The 20808-nt window shown below is 50.1% G+C and overlaps 1 protein-coding gene across 3 annotated transcripts in view; it reads left to right on the top strand.

The window, feature by feature from the left end:
• Positions 1-20808, top strand: part of LOC123773963 (glycoprotein 3-alpha-L-fucosyltransferase A) — a 256030-nt gene that overhangs the window by 71126 nt on the left and 164096 nt on the right. The window contains exon 1 of one of the 3 annotated variants that reach the window (XM_045767963.2): positions 6996-7352. The exons of the other annotated variants lie outside the window; for them this stretch is intronic. The gene's annotated coding sequence lies outside the window, so the exon portion shown is untranslated. Of the gene's footprint in view, positions 1-6995; positions 7353-20808 lie in introns of those variants that run through there. 3 annotated transcript variants of the gene reach the window in all.

The raw sequence follows: 20808 nt of genomic DNA, 5'->3' as shown, positions 1-20808 counted from the left end.
TGGACCGGTGACGTCCGCGGTCTGGCGATGGCCCCAAGTCCCAAATGACTCCCTGAGTCATCTGGGACTTGGGTGTCCCAGATGAGATGAGTGTCCCAGCAAGGTAAACAAAGACAGTATTGGACGGAATCTTGAGTTATCAACTAGGTCGCTAAAAAGTGTCGTTAGACGAGAACGCCTGGGGATGGATTTGACGAAAGTAGAACAGTGCTAATTGGAACTAGCAGGTCTATTGTTTATCACAATGAAATGTGTGAAGTAAAACATGTGTTTTACTTCACACAAAGTTAAAAGTAACAAGTAACAAAGTCAGTAGACTAACAGATGTTGTCACAGCTCGTATAAGACTTGGCTACAAGTATCTCTGGCAGTTCGGCTTGTATAGGGATCTAGATTAAGTAAAGTGTAAACTGTTTGGACAAAGACAGGGACACACACTCGAACACTATATCTTGGATTGTAGTAAACTTAAGCCATTTAGAGATAAAAATTGAGTCATTTAGAGATAAATCTAAGCTCACGCTGTATGATATGGCAACCTGTCTTATTACTAAGGATAAAATACCTAAAATCCTTGCATTGTATCCATATTTCGCTTCCAGTAGATAAACGACATATAAGATTAAGAAACAAGTAGTGTATTGTGAGGACTAATAATAAACAGCAGCTCCCCTATGACTCTGTAATATCTCCATTGCTCAAACAATTATGTATTAGCGATAAGACCAACCATTAATGTATAATGACTTACTGTAAATATATAGCTCTTGAAATAGAACATTCTCTGTAACTAGCTGACATTGTAATTATAAGGTGTGAAGGATGGATGAAATTGTTTATGTAATAATCTAAGGTGAGGTCTGATAAAGACCTTTTGTGCCCTCTGTAATGCTTTTTGCGCTACCGCTCACAAGATGAGTATGGGGTGCATAATAAACTAGCCGCCTCCAGCGGCAACAAATCAAAATCACCAGACAGCTCGGCCAGGTTCATCAAGCATTTAAACTTACGAAACCTGTACATCTTCCAACACTCGTGACGGCCTTGGTCACATTTATTAAACAGTTCATACGAGCTTCCAAACGTCACAATCCGAAGTTATTATAAACAACCTCGTATAGTGCTTCTGAGCGTATATACTGGTAAATGTAAACAAAGCCGCCATAATTAAGGAAAAATGTACTGGTTTCGTAAACGGTTGGGCAAATGCTTGACGAGTCGTGTCCCTGGACGTACGCTGGAACACCAGGGGCCAGAATAACGAAGAAGTTACGCAAGCACTTACGAATCTGGGGCCAGATTCACGAAGAAGTTACGCAAGCACTTACGTAAAGCATCCCCTGCAAAATACTTGAAAGAATAATTAGGCTAAGACTTGTTGAGCACCTGGAGAACATTGGGTTTGTAAACAAGCACCAACATGGGTTCTGGACAGGGAAATCATGCTTAACAAACCTTTTAGAATTCTATGATAAAATAACAAGAATAATGCAGGACAGAGAAGGCTCGGCAGACTGCATATTTCTGGACTGCCAAAAGGCCTTTGATACAGTACCGCACATGAGACTGCTATACAAACTTGAGAGGCAGGCAGGAGTAAGCGGAATGGCCCTAGTATGGGTGAGGAACTACCTAACAGGAAGGAGCCAGAGGGTAATGGTAAGGGGCGAGAAGTCGGACTGGCGAACAGTAACGAGTGGAGTACCTCAAGGATCGGTGCTGGGACCAATCCTCTTTCTTATTTACGTAAATGATATGTTTACAGGAGTGGAATCCTACATGTCAATGTTTGCGGATGACAAAAAATTAATGAGAAGAGTTGTGACAGATGAGGATTGTAGGATCCTCCAAGAGGACCTAGACAGGTTGCAGAGATGGTCAGAGAAATGGCTACTGGAGTTCAACACGAGTAAATGTAATGTTATGGAAATAGGATCAGGTGATAGGCGGCCAAAGAGACAGTACATAATAAAAGGGAACTACCTACCTGTAACGATTCGAGAAAGAGACATGGGAGTGGACGTAGCACCTAACCTAACTCCTGAGGCACATATAAACAGGATAACGACAGCAGCGTACTCTACACTGGCGAAAGTGAGAACTTAATTCAGAAACCTAAGTAAGGAGGCTTTTAGGGTACTGTACACTGCCTACGTGAGACCAGTCTTAGAGTATGCCGCACCATCATGGAGCCCCCACCTGAAGAAACACATAAGGAAACTGGAAAAGGTTCAGAAGTTTGCGACGAGGCTTGTCCCAGAGTTACGAGGGATGGGATATGAAGAGCGCCTGAAAGAACTAAACCTTACGACACTAGAAAAAAGAAGGGAGAGAGGAGATATGATAGGAAGATATAAAATACTCAGGGGAATTGACAAAGTGGACATAGACGAAATGTTCACACGTAATAATAACAGAACGAGGGGACATGGGTGGAAGCTGGAAACTCAGATGAGTCACAGAGATGTTAGAAAGTTTTCTTTTAGCGTGAGAGTAGTGGAAAAATGGAATGCACTTAAGGAACAGGTTGTGGAAGCAAACTTTATTCATAATTTTAAGACTAGATATGATAGGGAAATGGGACAGGAGTCATTGCTTTAAACAACCGATGGCTAGAAAGGCGGGATCCAAGAGTCAATGATCGATCCTGCAAGCACAAATAGATGAGTACTAATAGGCGAGTACACACACACACACACACACACACACGTAACAAAGTTCAAAGGTTTGCCACCAGACTAGTACCCGAGGTGAGGGGTATGAGCTACGAGGAGAGACTACGGGAATTAAATCTCACGTCACTGGGAGACAGAAGAGTTAGGGGGGGACATGATCACCACATACAAGATTCTCAAAGGAATTGATAGGGTAGATAAAGACAGGCTATTTAACACAAGGGGAACACGCACAAGGGGACACAGGTGGAAACTCAGTGCCCAAATGAGCCACAAAGATATTAGAAAGAGCTTTTTTTAGTGTCAGAGTGGTTGGCAAATGGAATGCATTAGGAAGGGATGTGGTGGAGGCTGACTCCATACACAGTTTCAAGTGTAGATATGATAGAGCCCAATAGGCTCAGGAACCTGCTGATTGATGGTTGAGAGGCGGGACCAAAGAGCCAGAGCTCAACCCCCGCAAGCACAATTAGGTGAGTGCACACACACACACACACACACACACACACACACACACACACACACACACACACACACACACACACACACACACACACACACACACACACTCACTCATCACGTGACCATAATTTAGGGTTGTGAAGGAGACCTTATAATGATGACCTTCCAGTTCCCGGCGTAATTTTATCTCGGGGGGAAAATATTAGGGGAAGCGGTAGAAAAAATTGGCCCCTATTGACATGAATCTTTTTTTATTTTTGTATTTTTTTTTTATATAATACCAGGTGATGTAATCCATCAGTGTGACGGGGAGTCCACGTGGCAACAGCGCCCCGCGCCTGGAGAAGTGGCACCTGCGCCGTTCCTTCAATTGATCGCCTGCGTGGTTGCCGAATCTTTGCGAGATGCCAAATCGATTATATTTTGCTCCTAATTGCTTTTCTAATAGCGGGTGGGGAGGTCTAGTCGTGAATGAGTTCGTTCACGAACTTGTGTTTTGATCAATATACAACGCGTTGTAATTTTCATTTGCCAGTAGTGCGTGTGGTAAGTGAAGGAGCGTTAAATATTGTGGGTGGTGTAGAGGCGGCAACACTGAGAGTAGTTGGTGTGGGTGCCGGCAGGGGGACAGGGCGCCTCGGCTAGGCTCTCAACACTATACAATATTTCACACGTAACAACCTTTTTTTAACCTATATATTGGACTACCCTTCAGTGGCAGTCTATATATGTTTCTTCATATACAAATGGCCGCGTTTCGAATTGAAATAATGAATCAATTTTATATAACGGGTAATTTCGCAAGAAGATTGGGTTTTGAGTAGTGTGAGCGCCTTCCATTCATGGGTGGAGGACACTTAACCATGCCATTCACGGCCCTCTCCAGGGGGGGTGTTGTGGCGGGTGTAATCTGAGGTCATCTTGAGAGTGTGGGGCAAGATGGGTGTTGAACCTGTGACACCTTGGGGCAACCTTCCTCCTGATCTCCTGCAGGACGTGCAGGTGTAGGGGCCGGGGGGGGGGGGGGGGTATAGGAGCCGGGGGGCAGGGTGTATGGGCCGGGGGCAGGGTGTAGGGGCCGGGGGGGGGCAGGGAGTAGGGGCCGGGGGGGGGGCAGGGAGTAGGGGCAGGGTGTAGGGGCCGGGGGGGCAGAGTGTAGGGGCCGGGGGGGCAGGGTGTAGGGGCCGGGGGTACAGTGTAGGGGCCGGGGGCAGAGTGTAGAGGCCGGGGGGCAGAGTGTAGGGGCCGGGGGTACAGTGTAGGGGCCGGGGGTAGGGTGTAGGGGCCGGGGGGCAGAGTGTAGGGGCCGGGGGCAGCGTGTAGGGGCCGGGGGGTACAGTGTAGGGGCCGGGAGGGCAGGGTGTAGGGGCCGGGGGGCAGGGTGTAAGGGCCGGGGGGCAGAGTGTAGGGGCCGGGGGGCAGAGTGTAGGGGCCGGGGGGGCAGGGTGAAGGGGCCGGGGGGCAGAGTGTAGGGGCCGGGGGGCAGAGTGTAGGGGCCGGGGGGGCAGGGTGTAGGGGCCGGGGGGGCAGGGTGTAAGGGCCGGGGGGCAGAGTGTAGGGGCCGGGGGGCAGAGTGTAGGGGCCGGGGGGCAGAGTGTAGGGGCCGGGGGGGCAGGGTGTAGGGGCCGGGGGGCAGAGTGTAGGGGCCGGGGGGCAGAGTGTAGGGGCCGGGGGGGCAGGGTGTAGGGGCCGGGGGGCAGGGTGTAAGGGCCGGGGGGGGCAGGGTGTAGGGGGCCGGGAGGGGGCAGGGTGTAGGGGCCGGGGGGCAGAGTGTAGGGGCCGGGGTCAGGGTGTAAGGGCCGGGGGCAGGGTGTAAGGGCCGGGGGGCAGGGTGTAAGGGCCGGGGGCAGAGTGTAGGGGCCGGGGGGCAGGGTGTAGGGGCCGGGGGGCAGGGTGTAGGGGCCGAGGGGCAGGGTGTAGGGGCCGAGGGGCAGGGTGTAAGGGCCGGGGGCAGGGTGTAAGGGCCGGGGGGCAGGGTGTAAGGGCCGGGGGGCAGAGTGTAGGGGCAGGGTGTAAGGGCCGGGGGCAGGGTGTAAGGGCCAGGGGCAGGGTGTAAGGGCCGGGGGGCAGGGTGTAAGGGCCGGGGGGCAGAGTGTAGGGGCCGGGGGGCAGGGTGTAGGGGCCGAGGGGCAGGGTGTAGGGGCCGGGGGTACAGTGTAGGGGCTTGGGGGCAGAGTGTAGGGGCCGGGGGGCAGGGTGTAGGGGCCGGGGGTACAGTGTAGGGTCCGGGGGGCAGAGTGTAGGGGCCGGGGGTACAGTGTAGGGGCCGGGGGGCAGAGTGTAGGGGCCGGGGGGTAGGGTGTAGGGGCCGGGGGGCAGGGTGTAGGGGCCGAGGGGCAGGGTGTAGGGGCCGGGGGGCAGGGTGTAGGGGCCGAGGGGCAGGGTGTAGGGGCCGGGGGGCAGGGTGTAGGGGCCGAGGGGCAGGGTGTAGGGGCCGGGGGTACAGTGTAGGGGCCGGGGGGCAGAGTGTAGGGGCCGGGGGGCAGGGTGTAGGGGCCGGGGGTACAGTGTAGGGGCCAGGGGGCAGAGTGTAGGGGCCGGGGGGCAGGGTGTAGGGGCCGGGGGGCAGGGTGTAGGGGCCGGGGGGCAGGGTGTAGGGGCCGGGGGTACAGTGTAGGGGCCGGGGGCAGAGTGTAGGGGCCGGGGGGCAGGGTGTAGGGGCCGGGGGGCAGGGTGTAGGGGCCGGGGGTACAGTGTAGGGGCCGGGGGCAGAGTGTAGGGGCCGGGGGGCAGGGTGTAGGGGCCGGGGGGCAGGGTGTAGGGGCCGGGGGTACAGTGTAGGGGCCGGGGGCAAGGTGTAGGGGCCGGGGGTACAGTGTAGGGGCAGGGTGTAGGGTCCGGGGGTACAGTGTAGGGGCCGGGGGCAGAGTGTAGGGGCCGGGGGCAGAGTGTAGGGGCCGGGGGTACAGTGTAGGGGCCGGGGTACAGTGTAGGGGGCCGGGGGTACAGTGTAGGGGCCGGGGGTACTGTGTAGAGGCCGGGGGTACAGTGTAGGGGCCGGAGGCAGAGTGTCGGGGCCGGGGGTACAGTGTAGGGGCCGGGGGCAGAGTGTCGGGGCCGGGGGTACAGTGTAGGGGCCGGGGGTACAGTGTAGAGGCCGGGGGTACAGTGTAGGGGCCGGGGGGCAGGGTGTAGGGGCTGGCGGGCAGGGTGTAGGGGCCGAGGGTACAGTGTAGGGGCTGGGGGGGCAGGGTGTAGGGGCTGGCGGGCAGGGTGTAGGGGCCGAGGGTACAGTGTAGGAGCTGGGGGGGCAGGGTGTAGGGGCCGAGGGTACAGTGTAGGGGCCGAGGGTACAGTGTAGGAGCCGGGGGTACAGTGTAGGGGCCGGGGGGCAGGGTGTAGGGGCCGGGGGTACAGTGTAGGGGCCGGGGGCCAGAGTGTAGGGGCCGGGGGGCCAGAGTGTAGGGGCCGTGGGGCAGGGTGTAGGGGCCGGGGGGCAGGGTGTAGGGGCCGGGGGGCAGGGTGTAGGGGCCGGGGGGCAGAGTGTAGGGGCCGGAGGTACAGTGTAGGGGCCGGGGGCTGGGTGTAGGGGCCGGGGGCAGAGTGTCGGGGCCGGGGGCAGGGGTGTAGGGGCCGGGGGGCAGGGTGTAGGAGCCGGGGGTACAGTGTAGGGGCCGGGGATCAGAGTGTAGGGGCCGGAGTAGACTGTAGGGGCCGGGGGGGCAGAGTGTAGAGGCCGGGGGTACAGTGTAGGGGCCGGGGGGCAGAGTGTAGGGGCCGGGGGGCAGAGTGTAGGGGCCGGGGGGCAGAGTGTCGGGGCCGGGGGGGGCGGAGTGTAGGGGCCGGGGGGCAGAGTGTAGGTCCCCCGGGTGAGGGGACGAGAGTGAGGGGGTCGGGAGGGGCGCGAGGAGCGAGGTGACAGGCAGTGCGCACACGGGGCCCGTCGCGACAACATCACAACACGAGCGCGTCTCCTCGCCCGCCCCAACACTCCCCCCTTGTGCCCCCCTCGTCTCCTGCTGCCTCCTGCAGGAGGACGACGACGACCGCTCCTTCCCCCGAGTGCTACTCCGCTAGTGGGCCCCCTGGAACTGTAGACACCCCCTCCCCCTCCTGACGTAGATTGTGGTGGATATTGTAGTAGTGTAGCGAGGCAACACTTGGAGGGACAGGTGTGTGTGTGTGTGTGTGTGGTGTTTCCGTCTCGCCTGTCATGGAGGCTTCCCGTCAGGCCTCCTAGTCTCCGGCGCCGCCATGGGCCTCTCCTACTGACTGGTGAGTAGTGTCCTCCGCTCCGGTGCTCGCCTCATATCAATACTTTCCCAGTCAATAATGTATAGGGTCTATATATATAGGCGTATGGTGCCTACGGGATTACTGGCATCAGCATGTGGACAAGTGTTACACGTATGGCAGGTGTGTGCAGCTGTGTGTGTGTGGCACTCGTATATTTGATATTTTATTAGGGGGGGGGGGGGGACGAGGCAATAATTTCCTATTCAGGTGTATCGCATGCTGCTGTTTCGTACACAAATGAGCATGTTTACATGTAAATAACACCTTTTTTTCGTTGTTGTTTACAGTCATTTTTGTTTACAAGCAGTGGAGTGCTTTTGACACATGTCAACGCTTAATCGCTAATTTGGTCTGATATGGGTATGCTAACTGCCGGACGTACGAACTGACTTGTGTATATCCTTTCTTTCACCACAAGAGTATATCTTCCTCCTCCCCCCCTCAACACGAGGGGAGTGCCATCTCAACACAGGTCAGTGCCACCTCCCAAACAAAGGGAAGTCTCACACTGCTGCCACCAGGGCAATGCCACAACCGGCGGAAGTGCCACACTTTCTGATACAACACAGGTCAGTGCCGCCTCCAGAACAAAGAAGGGCAACATTGCTGACACAAGAGAACAGTACCACTTCCACAAAACAGGGAAGTGCCACAATGGTGACACCACAACTCGGGACAGTACTGCCACCCACCATCATGAGAGTCGCACTGTCATCTCCGCTCAGTCACAAACAATTTCTCTGGTGCGGGTTTGTTTTGATAAGAGTGGATACTGCCACTATCAGTCTCAGCTTAGGCCACTGGCAGTTTTCAGGCGGACACTGCCAACACTAAATGTTTATCTCTGTGGTCAGGTCAACACTTGCAGCAATAAATGGCTCGGAAAGTGACCATGTTGACACTGCCAACACTAAATATTTATTTCTGTGGTCAGGTCAACACTTCCAGCAGTAAATAGCTCGGATAGTGACCATCTGAACACTGCCAACACTAAATGTATATCTCTGTGGTCGGGTCAACACTTCTGACACTAAATGGCTCGGAAAATGACCATGTTGACACTGCCAACCTAAATGTTTATCTCTGTGGTCAGGTCAACACTTCTAGCATTAAATGGCTCAGATAGTGACCATCTGAACACTGCCAACACTAAATGTTTATCTCTGTGGTCAGGTCAACACTTCCAGCACTAAATGGCTCTGATAGTGACCATGTTGACACTGCCAACACCACAACCTCACGTATTCTGGGTTGTGTTGACGGGAGCGGCGGGTTGTGTTGTTTAGTTGCTCGATAAATATTATTTTAACCAGCTCCATGGTGACTGAGAATTGGTCCTGAAGGCAAGACCAATCCTGTTTAATAAGCCAGCGGTCAGTGTACAATTGTTGCTAGGCTATTTGTAGCCTATGAGCAGAATTTCATGTATATGAACCCATCCTCCTGTTTAAATAGTCCTTTTGTATAATTATGTACACCATAGTATAATCATTGACATAAGTAGTCCAAACAAAATAAAGCTAAAAAAACAAACTTGAATATTCCTAGGCCTATTATAGCACATATATATGTATGGTATTAGGCCCTCAGATACCGTATGTTATGCCTAACAAGTTTAGGTTGTCATTGAAACATAAATACAAAACTTTTTCCGGGTTGTCCAAATTCAATAGTAAGAATTTCTACTTCCTGTTTGTCCATTAGGTCATATATGTACGATGGTCGTCATCGTTACTATAAGTATTAACTCAATAATTAGTCCACTACGGGCTCACCATAGCCCGTGCTGCCTGTGTTGTTGCTTAAACAGCAACAACTAAATAGGATGGGCTGTGTGTGTGTGTAATTTGTTTTTCAAATGCACAGTATAGCAAATTAAGACTTTCGTTCGTGGATGGTCTCTGATCCAATCATCGGCCTTGTTAAGCTAAGTTTTTTTTTAGGCATTCAAATTAAATTGGAATGTCAGCTTCTTTTTGAATGGAATAGTGCGAGCTTAATATGGTTGTACAGGTATGTACATTACATACATGCATGCAAGTAACTAAGGACAGACGAGATCTGCATCAATTATGGTACTGAGATTAAGATATTCTAGAAGTGCAAGGAGGAACTTGAAAGTAGTTTCGGATGATGCATCTTGATGAAGGGTTTGGAGACACATTCAGCCTCAAGGGAAAACAAACAAAAATTTCTCTTTGACGAGAAATTGGAAAGTAATAAGTTAAGAAGCAGTGGTACAGAGTCGCTCTCCAGACGAAACCTACACTATCAGACGATAATATAGTTTCCATTATCGGGGACAGGAGAATTGTCAGGCTTATCAAGACCCCCTGGTGATAATGACACTCCCAGGATGCGAACCACAACAGCCGACTAACTCTCAAGTACATGTGTACTAATAAGTTAAGATATCGGGCGTATAGTAACTTGCCCAGACGCTTCATTTGGGTATCGAATCCAAGACATGTCAATTGGTTGAGAGCAGATTGCACTAATTCTGCAGGTCACGTACACAAATTATTAAGGTTTTAACAACTTCATGGATTAGAGAGGCAATATATCATAATCAGGGGCAGGCTGAAGGCTATTGAAGGCTGCCCCCTGCCAAACCTGCAGCCTATTGAAGGCTGCCCCCTGCCTAACTTGCAGCCTATTGAAGGCTGCCCCCTGCCTAACCTGCAGCCTATTGAAGGCTGCCCCCTGCCTAACCTGCAGCCTATTGAAGGCTGCCCCCTGCCTAACCTGCAGCCTATTGAAGGCTGCCCCCTGCCTAACCTGCAGCCTATTGAAAGGGCTGCCCCCTGCCTAACCTGCAGCCTATTGAAGTCCGCATGCGACATTTTATTATACTCTGTGCGGCTTTCTACAACAAATCGTAATTCATGTGAAAAAGTAATAAAACCTTGTATAATTAACAATTGTATTAATATAGAAATCTGTTGACAACTTACAATGCTTTAATAGTCAACCTTAAAATCGACTGACATGTCTCCAGACAACTGTATTGACCAAATAGATTAAAATGAAGTCGCTCGAATATTTGTATTTTGGTCCGACCGCAACTTAAACGACAGAATTAGATTCCTTAGAAACATGTTTTAAATGTGATTTTTTTTCGCTAAACGACGAGCGAGTTTCTTTACGACTTTATAATTAGGTCCGTTTATACATAATTGGTGTTTATTACTTCATTACTGAATATATGTGGGCTTGCATAATCTATCAATATTTTAATTAGAATAATACAAAAAAAATCATTTGGAGCAATGCGGGAATTCGATCTAGCGACTCCCGTGCATTGCTCAAATTGATTTTCATTGCTGTATCACATTAGTGTAATTTCCTTGTGTATTCATACAAGACGCACTACATGACGCAAAATCAATTACGTTAAAATAAAACTTAATCCTAAAATTATGCTAAAATACTCTTCGATTCACAAACTATCTTTCTCTTTTCTTGTTGTATTTCAGTGTATTTAAATGCAAAAGTAAGTTGTTTTGAAACAACTATAAACTACTGTGATATAAAACTATCCTTTACCGCACATTACTGTCATACTCTTTAAGAAATGCTGCCTTATGAAAATCTTCGTTAAGTAAACTTTGGCCAGAGTATGACATAAGATTCGCAATCGCAGGCTTTGGGCCAGATTCACGAAAGCACTTACGAACCTGTCCATCTTTTCTCAATCTTTGGCGGCTTTGTTTACAATTATTAAACAGTTAATGAGCTCCGAAGCACCAGGAGGCTGTTTATAACAATAACAACAGTTGATTGGGAAGTTTTCATGCTTGTAAACTGTTTAATAAATGTAACCAAAGCCGTCAAAGATTGAGGAGAGATGTACACATTCGTAAGTGCTTGCGTAAGTGCTTTCGTGAATCTGGCCCCTTGTCTATAATTCTGATGTGAAACAAGTCATTTTCATCCTAAGGGTTAACTATACATTATTTAACAAGGTTCCAGGAGTTGAGGGCAGGCGCTTATAAGAAAGATTTCCTACCCTGTGAGGAAATTCTATTTGGGATTTAGGTTAAAACAAAATTTAGCCTTGAAAATGTGCTATTGTAGTACATAGGCTGTGTTTGTTGACCAGACCACACACTAGAAGGTGAAGGGACGACAATGTTTCGGTCCGTCCTGGACCATTCTCAAGTCGATTGATAGGCTGTGTATACTGTAGACATTTTTTTTTCTTTGCAGCCTCGTATGCGTGTACTTTTAACACTAATGTTATAAGGGTATCCTATAATGTTTTCTTTTGTGATATCCTAATAAAATATAGACTAATTTGTGCATTTTTGAATCTATGTTCGCCTTGTATGGTAGTTTTGTTATATTTTTAGAATGTATTTATTAAAAATTTGATTTGTCTATTTTCTAGCTTGTAATTAGTTTGTATTTTAATTATTATATTTACAAATATTTTCAAATATTGTGTCGAGAAAATCGCCGTCATAGGAGACCAAGAATACGTACCTTTTATTCTTCTTTCTGTCAAACTGCAATTAAGATTTATAATAGGTTTTGTTTGAATGAATTTAGCTTGTGTTTTTAGTCCAGTAGCTGCCTGTGACTGTGGTAGGATTGATCGGTACACAACACGGTTCAACAGATGGTTTTCTTGTTATAGATTCAGCTACTCGGAACAAGTTCCAAGTAGCACGGGCTATGGTGAGCCCGTAGTGGACTTACCTGACACAGGAGCGCGGGGCTGTGTAGTTTTCTTATTGTTAAAACTGTATGTCGTTACCTTAGGTTACGTAGATTTTCAAAGATGTTGGCGAACCATCATGTGCCCTGTGTGAAGCTTCGCAATCGACTTGAGAATGGTCCAGGACGGACCGAAACGTCGTCGTCCCTTCACCTTCTAGTGTGTGATCTGGTCAACTTACACAGCCTATGTACTACAATAGCACATTTTCAACAACAATGTGCGCTGTGACTTGTATCATTGTGAAGAGAACTGGAGAGAGAAATATTGTGGAAAACACGGAAATAGGTTCGAGCAACGGTCGTCGAGCGATTTTCCCATTCGGTGAATACATGGAAAATATGTATCCACATTGTCTCTGTTTAGTTTTATTCAAGGCCAACATTTCTGGAGTGGATGATTGTTGTAGTTTTAGATTCAGCAACTCTGAACAAGAAGTCCCAAGCAGCACGGGCTATGGTGAGCCCGTAGTGGACTTGCCTGGAACAGGAGCGGGGCAGTAACTGGCGTGTACGAGGTGGGTTTGTGTGTGTGTGTGTGTGTGTGTGTGTGTGTGTGTGTGTGTGTGTGTGTGGGGGGGGGGGGGGGTTACGAGCGGATTTGATTGCTACCATACAGTGATCGATCTTTGTGGCGCGGTGTTTCATGTATGCTGATTAAGTCACCCAAGAGGTGGCATGGACACGAATAACCCGTAAACCTGTGAGCCGTGTTCCTGAGCCTTTTGGGCGTAGTTGTGCTGCATAGGGATTCAAGGGTTACACGAGATTATAGCAGCCCAATCCACCGCTGGCTTGCTGGCCCAAATTCTCTCCCAAATTATCATTATAATTATTGTCAATCAAACTGTTTTTATTTTTTTATCAGTAGGCCCACAAACAATTTAATATTAAACGACTCCTTATAAATATAGGCTAATCATGGGTGAGGAAATACTAATCTACCAGTTGGGTTACATAAATACAGTACTAGGTTACATACAGAAATCACAATAGCGTGATGCATGCAGTGAACAAAAGGTCAATGAACAGACGTAGGTTCGAATCCTCGTCACGGCCCATGTGGATTTGTTTACAGTACTAGGTTTTCCTAGTTATACGATATGGAGCAACGGTTTTAAATGTTCCAAAGTTGCTAACACCCTAAGACTTGATACACGTGTTGGCTCTTGTGTGGTGTTGTGGTGTGTGTTTACCAATATAACACGCGGCCATTTGTGCTCCAGTTTTTTCCTTGCGAGAAGCTCTTTTAGTCTTTATCGTTGTTTGTTCCGGGTAGCGAATGTTGTTTAAGATTCGTTACCCGGAACAAAAAGATCTAAGTAGCACGGGCTATGGTGAGCCCGTAGTCTCTAGAAATTCTTTATTACCAATCCGTTCTCCTGAAGAATACACCGCATCTTGACGTGTAGTTCCTCTAAGGCCAAAAAATGATGTACTAAAAATGCGTAGCGGCTCGCGGAATTGACGCGATGTTCCGTTTTCAGTTCGTAGGTCCTCAGTCAGGTTCGCTCAATTTAATACACCACTTTAGTGACGTTTGGAACATCCGGGAGAACAGGCCGGTGGACAACGCATCCCGCCTCATTCCCACGCACTAATTTTGACATGTCTGAGTTTGCCTGGTGGAGTGCCATTCCTGTGTCCTAGTTATGGGCTGCAGGAGAGGCTTGGCCTTCTGTGCGTATACATTATTGCGCGTGACCAGGCGTTACGAAGCATGTCCAAGAGGAAGTGGTGAAGCAGGGACCAGGGTTGGCGCTTGTGTCCTGCGTAGACCAGACCTGACGAGCGGGGGTCTGGCCAGGAAGTTACTCCTAATAACTGGACGTGTTTAGTCAGCCTCCAGGTGACAGGTTAGTGATAACAAGGACCTTGTGGCGTCAATACGTTAAGGCGAGGACCTCGTAGCGTCAATACGTTAAGGCGAGGACCTCGTAGCGTCAATACGTTAAGGCGAGGACCTCGTAGCGTCAATACGTTAAGGCGAGGACCTCGTAGCGTCAATACGTTAAGGCGAGGACCTCGTAGCGTCAATACGTTAAGGCGAGGACCTCGTAGCGTCAATACGTTAAGGCGAGGACCTCGTAGCGTCAATACGTTAAGGCGAGGACCTCGTAGCGTCAATACGTTAAGGCGAGGACCTCGTAGCGTCAATACGTTAAGGCGAGGACCTCGTAGCGTCAATACGTTAAGGCGAGGACCTCGTAGCGTCAATACGTTAAGGCGAGGACCTCGTAGCGTCAATACGTTAAGGCGAGGACCTCGTAGCGTCAATACGTTAAGGCGAGGACCTCGTAGCGTCAATACGTTAAGGCGAGGACCTCGTAGCGTCAATACGTTAAGGCGAGGACCTCGTAGCGTCAATACGTTAAGGCGAGGACCTCGTAGCGTCAATACGTTAAGGCGAGGACCTCGTAGCGTCAATACGTTAAGGCGAGGACCTCGTAGCGTCAATACGTTAAGGCGAGGACCTCGTAGCGTCAATACGTTAAGGCGAGGACCTCGTAGCGTCAATACGTTAAGGCGAGGACCTCGTAGCGTCAATACGTTAAGGCGAGGACCTCGTAGCGTCAATACGTTGACGACGAAGACCTGGTAGTGTCAATACGTTGACGACGAATATCTAGTATCACTGATAGCGTGGATCTTGTATCGTCAATGTATTGATGGTGATAACCTTGGACCATCGGTACATTGCGAGGACTTTCTAGCGTTATGGCATTGATTTTGAAGACCTTGTAGTGTACGAACATTGATTTTGAGGACCTTGTAGTGTACGAACATTGATTTTTGAGGACCTTGTAGTGTACGAACATTGATTTTGAGGACCTTGTAGTGTACGAACATTGATTTTTGAGGACCTTGTAGTGTACGAACATTGATTTTTGAGGACCTTGTAGTGTACGAACATTGATTTTGAGGACCTTGTAGTATACGAACATTGATTTTTGAGGACCTTGTAGTGTACGAACATTGATTTTGAGGACCTTGTAGTATACGATCATTGATTTTGAGGACCTTGTAGTGCTCGAAAATTGATTTTGAGGACCTTGTAGTGTACGAACATTGATTTTGAGGACCTTGTAGTGTACGAACATTGATTTTGAGGAACTTGTAGTGCTCGAACATTGATTTTGAGGACCTTGTAGTGTACGAACACTGATTTTGAGGACCTTGTAGTGTACGAACACTGATTTTGAGGACCTTGTAGTGTACGAACACTGATTTTGAGGACCTTGTAGTGTACGAACACTGATTTTTGAGGACCTTGTAGTGTACGAACACTGATTTTGAGGACCTTGTAGTGTACGAACACTGATTTTTGAGGACCTTGTAGTGTACGAACATTGATTTTGAGGACCTTGTAGTGATCTGACGGATTACAACCCTAGAAGGAAATTATTTCTAACACCTAAGGGGAGCCGGTCGGCCGAGCGGACAGCACGCTGGACCTGTGATCCTGTGGTCCCGGGTTCGATCCCGGGCGCCGGCGAGAAACAATGGGCAGAGTTTCTTTCACCCTATGCCCCTGTTACCTAGCAATAAAATAGGTACCTGGATGTTAGTCAGCTGTCACGGGCTGCTTCCTGGGGGTGGAGGCCTGGTCGAGGACCGGGCCGCGGGGACACTAAAGCCCCGAAATCATCTCAAGATAACCTATTAGCAGGCTGATAGCGTCCCTTTATCATAGCTCATGATAATCCTTACCCACAATATTCTCCTGGAACACATCCCGTCAATCAGTTTACAACCAGGTACCGAATTACTGCTGGGTGAAGAAGGGCGAAGAGTCACCTCCTCCCAGACCAGGAACACACAGACCAAGACGCTCCCGGACAAACTATGCCATTAGCGACTGCCGCCAAGAATAACCTACAGACGAATCTGTTTACCAAACACAGGTGTGCTAATTGGCTAGTTGGTGTACGCTTAGGCGGACACCTGGGTACTTATCTCGAGATGGTTTCGGGGCTCAGCGTCCCCGCGGCCCGGTCCTCGACCAGGCCTCCTAGGGAGGTGGGTGAGCCCTTGGGTGTGTAAGGGAGACGGGAGGTGGGCGGAATTAAAAAAATGGTTTTATAAATAGTCACCCACACTGTCGTAGAAGTAAACATTCCATTCACCTCGGTCGGTCACCTGGCTCGGTCGATACAGCTTCGGCCTCCCACTCGAGGGGTTCAGGGTTCGAGTCCCCTACAGCCCAGGTGAATGGAGAGAAAGGTTATTATAGTAGATGGAGGGAAAGGTTGATATATGAATGAAGGAAAGGTGAGGAGCGTATATAGTTTACTGCATTGATGATATACCATATACTCATCCTGTGAGTGGTAGTGGACCTGGTACCCCATCCTGTGAGTGGTTAGGTTATCTTGATAGGATTTCGGGGCTTTTAGTGTCCCCGCGGCCCGGTCCTCGACCAGGCCTCCAACTGGTGGTGGACCTGGTGGTACCCATCCTGTGAGTGGTAGTGGACAAGGTTACAGACACATGTAACAATAATGGCCCCTGTAACCTAACCCCCAAATTTCGTTTCGCTAAGCTGCCTCCATGATACACATCAAGAGTCTGTGATGAGCCTTTATCACCCCTACCATTACCAAAGAGTGGTATTTGGGGCCCAAATAGAACGACGTTAAGATGGTTAGTTAAATTAGTTTAGTGTGGTCCCCCATTCCCATCTGGTGTGGGAGTGGTAGAAAGGTTTCAGTGTTGTTTATAAACAAGAACTGGGTCGCAATTATGTTTTAATAGACTTGATGTGTTTATTGATTAGTGGGACTTATCATTAATCTCTCACCCATTCAGTAGTAACATCTAGCTAGACTACGGGCTCATCATAGTCCGTGCTACTTGGAACTTTTTGCTCCAGGTAGCAAATCTTAAACAGTAGTAGTTTAGCTAGAGTGTATAAGTCTGCTGGACCTATTGTTTGACCCGTAGATATGCGGTTCTTTCTGCATAATAGTATGATAGAATAGTGTGAATTTCACTCTCTCAGGTCTCCTAAATATTGTTCCAGTTGTCGGCATATAACTCCTTGATTATTCAAAGACGAGACAAGATGGTAATCAATCCCCTTGTTAGAGCAAATGCTTCAGGTAATTCACCAGTTTACCCACGTAATCATTATTGTATCACTCCGCGGCATATATAGCGGGCATTATTATAAAGTGGTGATTGGTGGTGGTCCGTCGCCCGACGTGAGATGGCCGCCACAGTGAATCTATACGATGGTACAACATGGTTGCTGCTGGCAGTCCCAATCATTATGGCCGAAGAGGAGGAGGACGCGGGAGAGAATCAGTAATAGCGAGAATCCGTCTTGGATACAAATATCCATGGAGATTCGGAATGGAAACAACAGTTGATCAGCGGAGTTGCAGAATCTGTGGTGAGAGTGATGGACACCGCCTTGACCACTATCTACGTGAATGTGAACACCTGAGAGACATTAGGAATATGTGTAGAATAATAAACCCCACATTGTTTGAGTTAGGAAAACATTATTTGTCAAATATTGATACTGTTCTTAAAAGATTTCCCCATTTTGCACCCGCAGGATAACGTAAGCTTTTTAAGGGTTGACAGATGTTAATCTTCTTGTTTGACAAGTTGTTCACTTGAGACAGTTAAGCAAGTCCCAGCTGTGTCTGGGTACAAGTGACAGGATGAACAACCCAGCGGGTTTTCTTTCTTTTGGGGAATGTTGTACATGCTGCTATGGCGGTGTGTCCACTCACAGGATGAGTGGCGCTGCCCAATACTGTCACTATGGCGGTGTGTCCACTCACAGGATGAGTGGCGCTGCCCAATACTGTCACTATGGCGGTGTGTCCACTCACAGGATGAGTGGCGCTGCCCAATACTGTCACTATGGCGGTGTGTCCACTCACAGGATGAGTGACGCTGCCCAATACTGTCACTATGGCGGTGTGTCCACTCACAGGATGAGTGACGCTGCCCAATACTGTCACTATGGCGGTGTGTCCACTCACAGGATGAGTGGCGCTGCCCAATACTGTCACTATGGCGGTGTGTCCACTCACAGGATGAGTGGCGCTGCCCAATACTGTCACTATGGCGGTGTGTCCACTCACAGGATGAGTGACGCTGCCCAATACTGTCACTATGGCGGTGTGTCCACTCACAGGATGAGTGGCGCTGCCCAATACTGTCACTATGGCGGTGTGCCCACTCACAGGATGAGTGGCGCTGCCCAATACTGTCACTATGGCGGTGTGTCCACTCACAGGATGAGTGGCGCTGCCCAATACTGTCACTATGGCGGTGTGTCCACTCACAGGATGAGTGGCGCTGCCCAATACTGTCACTATGGCGGTGTGTCCACTCACAGGATGAGTGACGCTGCCCAATACTGTCACTATGGCGGTGTGTCCACTCACAGGATGAGTGACGCTGCCCAATACTGTCACTATGGCGGTGTGTCCACTCACAGGATGAGTGGCGCTGCCCAATACTGTCACTATGGCTGTGTGTCCACTCACAGGATGAGTGGCGCTGCCCAATAAACTCGCCCCTCGGGGCAAAATTTAAATTTAATGGCCGCCACTGTTGTATCAACCCGTCCTCTTAAAAAGAACGTCACTTTTGGCTCGTATGAGCGATATGGCTAAATTTGGACGTAATTTGAAATGAAATCGACTCACAAAAGTGACGTTCTGTTCCGTTTTCTGTTTGAGTCGTCCTGCCTACGCGCAGAGGCTATAAGAGGACACTTTAAATTAACGTTTTTCATAACGTTTTGAAACTTTATAAGAATTTCCTGCCCACCTAACCTATCAGAGGACCCTTAACTTACTGTTGTTGAAAAAAAAAATTCCAAATTTGTTTTCATTTTTTTTTCATTTTCAAATTACGTCCAAATTCGGCCATACGGGCAAACGGCCAAAAGCGACGTTCTTTTTAAGAGGACAGATACAACATAATACCAAGTGTGTGAGACCTGAACACTGTGGCCCGCGCGCCCTAGACTCCGTCAGGGCGGTCACGTGTTCTGTGTTTACATCGCCATTTTGAAGTTCGTGGAGCGAGAGGAAGGGTCTTGTTGTTTAAGATTCGCTACTGGGAACATAAAGTTCCAATTAGCACGGGCTATGGCGAGCCCGCAGTGGACTTGATTAAGAGAGGAAGGTTATAAGCGTCCTCCTGTGAACGGGGGAACAGGCTAAGGCTCTACACGCTGCTTTTACACAGAAAGCTTTGTTGAGCCCGTGTATGGTATTGTGTGTGCTGCTAACTGAAGATCACGCAGTCTCCGTGGCGTAGTGGTAAGACACTCGCCTGGCGTTCCGCGAGCGCTTTGTCATGGGTTCGTATCCTGGCCGGAGGAGGATTTACTCGTGCAAATCCTTAACTGTAGCCTCTGTTTAAAACTCATCAGTGAAATGGGTACCTGGTTAATAGACACTTTTTCGTGGGGTCGTATTCAGGGAAATTTAGGATTAAGAACCTGCCCGAAACGCTATGCGTACTAGTGGCTGTACAAGAATGTAACAACTCTTGTATATATAAGAAAGAAAGATAAATTAAATGTTCTGGAGTGTGATAGCAGCTGCCCTTCCCGGAAATGTTATCTTAGAAATGATCTTTGTCTTCACTAGAGGAGCTATGCTTGCGCGGAGCTCCCTATGCTTCACCCAGCAGCTAAATATTGTGCTACGGGCTCACCATAGCCCGTGCTGATTGGAACTTTTTTTTCCAAGTAGCGAATCTTAACAACAACAGCAGAAACAATGCACTAGTGTGGATTCGGTCCAATAATATCCCACAGACGTACCACTGTGTTCATAAATGACTTACAAGTGCATGTTTATATAGTCTTGTGCGATATATATACAATGTATAATACTGTGTTCGTATTTTAAGTAACATTGTTATTTAACCTATTCTATACAGCATAACCAGTAAAAAATCATCGTTAGCTAGGAACAAACTCGTGGCACCGCGCTCCCCGCGCCGCCACCAGCCGCAGGCGCCGCGCTCCCCGTGCCACCAGCTGCAGGCGCCGCGCTCCCCGCGCCACCAGCTGCAGGCGCCGCGCTCCCCGCGCCACCACCAGCCGCAGGCGCCGCGCTCCCCGCGCCACCAGCTGCAGGCGCCGCGCTCCCCGCGCCACCACCAGCTGCAGGCGCCGCGCTCCCCGCGCCACCACCAGCTGCAGGCGCCGCGCTCCCCGCGCCACCACCAGCTGCAGGCGCCGCGCTCCCCGCGCCGCCACCAGCTGCAGGCGCCGCGCTCCCCGCGCCGCCACCAGCTGCAGGCGCCGCGCTCCCCGCGCCGCCACCAGCTGCAGGCGCCGCGCTCCCCGCGCCGCCACCAGCTGCAGGCGCCGCGCTCCCCGCGCCGCCACCAGCTGCAGGCGCCGCGCTCCCCGCGCCGCCACCAGCTGCAGGCGCCGCGCTCCCCGCGCCACCACCAGCTGCAGGCGCCGCGCTCCCCGCGCCGCCACCAGCTGCAGGCGCCGCGCTCCCCGCGCCACCACCAGCCGCAGGCGCCGCGCTCCCCGCGCCACCACCAGCCGCAGGCGCCGCGCTCCCCGCGCCACCACCAGCTGCAGGCGCCGCGCTCCCCGCGCCACCACCAGCTGCAGGCGCCGCGCGCCCCGCGCCACCAGCCACAGGCGCCGCGCTCCCCGCGCCACCAGCTGCAGGCCCGTGAGGGCAAACGGAAGGATAACCTCGAGATATGAAAC

Source organism: Procambarus clarkii, chromosome 91 (assembly GCF_040958095.1).
Source record: "Procambarus clarkii isolate CNS0578487 chromosome 91, FALCON_Pclarkii_2.0, whole genome shotgun sequence".
NCBI lineage: Eukaryota > Metazoa > Arthropoda > Malacostraca > Decapoda > Cambaridae > Procambarus > Procambarus clarkii.
This window is presented reverse-complemented; position numbering and strand designations above follow the sequence as displayed.